Raw genomic sequence first — 4,873 nt, 5'->3', positions numbered from 1 at the left:
TAGTTTTTCACATTCCATTCATAAATCGCAAAAAGAAAAACCACTACTGACCTACCTTTTAAGTGATCGCACTGTAATAATCCTGACCTTCACATTTCCCAGAATGTTTTTCATTGTAATTCCGCCATCTTCGTTTCTATGAGGATCATTTGTTTACATATGACATTCGTCACCTACGCAGTTTCCTGAAATGTTCTTTTCATTGATGTGATAAGGTTTCCCGCGCTTTATGCAAATTTTATGAAATTGAACTCCACGGAAACACTTCCGGTAAAAACAATTCAAAATCGTCTTTGAAAATGTGAAGGTCAGGACACAGGGGCTTGTTACAATTGCCGGGTTTACTATCCATACGAACCCCTAAAAAAACACAAGGGAGGAAGCTCATTTGCGACAATGCTTCAAATTATTGCTGTAAAATTTTTCTAAGACTTTCACTTACTTTGTGACCTGGATAAATCTGTTCCCACTTGAATTATCTCTTCAATGACATATATTTATTACCTTAAGTAACCTCTATAACTATTGTAATCCTTAAAACAAACTCGACATTTCTGAAATAGAACGAATCGAGGCCCTATATTTGAAAATGAAAGTACTAAAGCGACACCTACCGGAAAATATATTTTTGGCTCTCTCGGGAGTTTACCACAATATGAAGATGAAAGACAGTGTGTACCTAATAATTCCCGCCAATTTTTACATTATTGAAATCTAAAATACAGTAGACTTCCGAAAAACATAACATTTATGGTACCACCCGAGAGTGCCGAAAATATATTTTCCGGTAGGTGTCGCTTTAGTACTTTCATTTTCAAATCTAGGGTCTCGATTCGTTCTATAAAACTTACAAAACCTTTGAATAGACTTATTAAGAAAGGATATAATTACGATACTGTTGTCAAGTCATTAAAGATTGCATATTTTGGCGTTAATATTGAGTCACTGATAAGGTCTTTGCATCGGAACTAAACACATTTATTCTAAAAACAGTTATTGGCATGACACGGGTTATGTTCTTCTCATATATGTTATGATGGTATGATACTAAACCCCTAACGGGAAGGATTGTGCCTGATGTTCATATGATGAAATCATAATCTTTCAGTCAGTTTAATTGAAGTCTGGAGCTGGCATGTCAGTTAACTGCTAGTAGTCTGTTGTTATTTATGTATTATTGTCATTTTGTTTATTTTCTTTGGTTACATCTTCTGACATCACACTCGGACTTCTCTTGAACTGAATTTTAATGTGCGTATTGTTATGCGTTTACTTTTCTACATTGGTTAGAGGTATAGGGGGAGGGTTGAGATCTCACAAACATGTTTAACCCCGCCGCATTTTTGCGCCTGTCCCAAGTCAGGAGCCTCTGGCCTTTGTTAGTCTTGTATTATTTTAATTTTAGTTTCTTGTGTACAATTTGGAAATTAGTATGGCGTTCATTATCACTGGACTAGTATATATTTGTTTAGGGGCCAGCTGAGGGACGCCTCCGGGTGCGGGAATTTCTCGCTAAATTGAAGACCTGTTGGTGACCCTCTGCTGTTGTTTTTTATTTGGTCGGGTTGTTGTCTCTTTGACACATTCCCCATTTCCATTCTCAATTTTATTCCGTATATAGTTAGATACTATTGCTATGGAACTTTTTTTTCATGAGAGTGTAATAGTCTATAGAGCATTACTTTCTGTTTGGTGGAATAGTGAAATAGAAGTCAATCTGTTCTTGCTAAATCCTGTGTCGCTTTGAAGGTGTCACGATTGTCATCCTCAGCCTACGCAATGTGTTACTGTAATTTGAATTTCAAAATGTCTGAGAGACGTTTTATTCGCCCTCTACGCCCCCCTCTGGATCCGCCACTGAATTAAAAGTCCGAGTTGAAGTATCGGAAACCAGTTCACATTGACTGAATCCTATAGTCTGTTATCACGAAACCAAAAAAGGTTTACCAAGTTTGTTTTCACTTTAATCATATTTTTACAATGCTAATTTTGATAATTTTCTTTAAATTTTAAGAAGGGAAAATTCTGTTTACAGTTAATTTTTAGCGTTTTCTTTTATTAATCATTCAATATTCATTATATTTTTAGACCATGCATTTCTCTAATCTTTATTTTTTTTGCCCGTTATTCTCTAATCTTCATTTTTTGCGTAAACCCCTGAGGGTTTACGCAGTATATATTGGACGAGTGATGTAGTCTTTCGGAACACCGGATGTTAGTCGGAACACTTCTGGTCTTTCTATGACCACCTTTCAAATACATGCGCAATAGCTATGACCACCTTTCAAATGCATGCGCAATAGCTTACAAATCTGTTGAATATGCATTAGCATCTTAAGTTGCTATAGAGATATTTTACGTATGATCTGAAATTTATTATGATATAATATTTTCTTGCACACGATTACAAGCTGCTAATATTAACCTACATGCGTAGTATTTTAATTAGTCAAACGATGTAACCAGCTGTGTTTAGATATGAGATAAGATTTCATGTAAACAATTCGCTTTATATTCTGAACGAGAATAATTAAAAATAAAATCTTTAGAAAGAGTTTTAGTAGCATTTTATTTTAGATTTTACGTTAAGTGAAGATGTACATGTTGTAAAAAGCAAGCTATTTATTTTTTTATACTGAAATTAAAGGGAAGTCTTTCTTGCATATGATTAAATTACAGTTATTTTTTTTTGTTAAATATTGCAACTTTAATAATAAAAAAAATGGTTATTAAAAATAAAATTAAATAGATATTGAATATGAAAAAATAAAATATTTTGAACGAGAACAATTAAAAATAATATCTTTAAAAAAAGTATTAGCACTTTTTGAAATTTTACGTCTAGGATAGACCAAGGACATGGAAATATAATCATAAATACGTGCCTCAAATAGGTGTAAAAACGAGGATTTAAAACAAAATCGTTTATTGAAAATAACGTTAAAATTAATTATGAAAGTTATGTCCGTATTTATTTTCATTAATATTGCAAATTTAAAGTTATTTTCTTTGTTTAAATATTGCAACATTATTTACTTTTTTTAATAACCTCTGAATCCTTTTCGTCATTAAAATTAAGAGATAACTGTATTGTATTTGAAGCTTTAAGGACGTCCATCGGTAGTTTTACTGTCGCAAATTTAGTTTACCTGGCGACGCGGAGCGAAGCTTCAAATACAATACAGTTATCTCTATTCTAATGCAAAACAAGATCATAAATAAATTTCAATCATTATTTCAGTGTAAAATCTTCATTAAAGAAAATTCCGCGAAAAGACGTTATCTTCTTTGGTCCCTACACTAGGTGACGTCATATGTATGCTTCCGGCGTCAAACATAAACACCGGGCGTTTTCTGGCATCTGTGCCGCTTCAGAATGTAATAAAATTTGATAAAAAAGAAGATTTTTAGGCGCAACAAGTGAGTTTTTGTTTAATATGAGGCAGGCATTACCTGTAAATGGGGACGAAGTCTGTATGAATTATTTTTTTGTAACTGAAATATTTGTTAAAATAAAGAAACGGAAATACCGTAACGTTTCCGATTTTGGTTCTGTTGTTAGGGATTTTAGTTGTGACGTTATTTAAGTTATGACGTCATATGCAATGTAAACAAAGAAACGCTATCATCAGGTAACGTTTTTTCATATCAAGGAATTATTTTAAAATATGAAATTGGTATTGCGTTCCTTCCTATTTATACTAGACTGATAAATATATAAATTTTACTCAAAGATTCATACAAACGAGACCGGAAAAAGGAAGTACACTGTAGATTTCTGCGCAGGTCCGGGATTTCAAAACATGACATAAAAAAAATTGAACGATTTTGAGTTCATTAGTACAATGAAAAATTCGGGAAATTTTCCCGATTTTTTTTTTTATTGAATTTTCTACTGTTATTGGGGACTTCGTCCCCATATTATTGTAGAAATAACATGTCAATACATTCCGAAATTCAAAATATCGGCTTCTTTAGTTACAGACAAGGAGATAGAGAATTTTACGCTTGCTGTAATCCAATCAAAAAAATTGTTACAAAATAATTGCATTAGAATCATAAATACGTGCCTCAAATAGGTGTAAAAACGAGGATTTAAAAAAAATCGTTTATTGAAAATAACGTTAAAATTAATTATGAAAGTTATGTCCGTATTTACTTTCATTAATATTGCAAATTTAAAGTTATTTTCTTTGTTTAAGGTGGTATGGGAGTCTAAAATAAAAATGATAGAATTTGTTCATACTTTGCCAAAACGTTGTATCTATTGATACATGTTGGAAAATATAATAAAAATGATAGGTCACCGCGCATTTTCTCAAGCTACAGGACGGGACAAAATGACACATTTTGTATGGATTATACAGGAAAAAACACCATTTTGTGATTAGAAACTAAACAAAATGATAGAATTGTTAAATACTTCAGGAAAAGATAGCTTTCAGACACTGCTTTGAGAATATCAAAAGAAAAGATATGGTCACCGTACGTTTTTTCCGGCCAAAATACAAAATAGGAAAATTCCATACAGAATCCTTCAGAAAATGCACTTTTTTAGAGTTACCTCCCCTTAAAATGCCAATTTTTAAAAAAGATAAAAACAACCAAAAATAATTAACATTTGCAAAAATATCAATATTTAGAAGTTATATTCTTATAAATTGGTACTTTTAAATGAAAATGTACATTAAACATCTGCATTCCTGCATCAAATTTTGCTAACTTGATGGAAAATCTGGACCTTTGATTCTCTGTTTTTTACAATCCAAGATGGAGGAAGACACCCATACCACCTTAAATATTGCAACATTATTTACTTTTTTTAATAACCTCTGAATCCTTTTCGTCATTAAAATGCGACTGATAAGTATAG

The sequence above is a fragment of the Mytilus galloprovincialis genome, chromosome 12, assembly GCF_965363235.1.
Source record: "Mytilus galloprovincialis chromosome 12, xbMytGall1.hap1.1, whole genome shotgun sequence".
Taxonomy (NCBI): domain Eukaryota; kingdom Metazoa; phylum Mollusca; class Bivalvia; order Mytilida; family Mytilidae; genus Mytilus; species Mytilus galloprovincialis.
Note: the sequence above shows the minus strand (reverse complement) of the source record.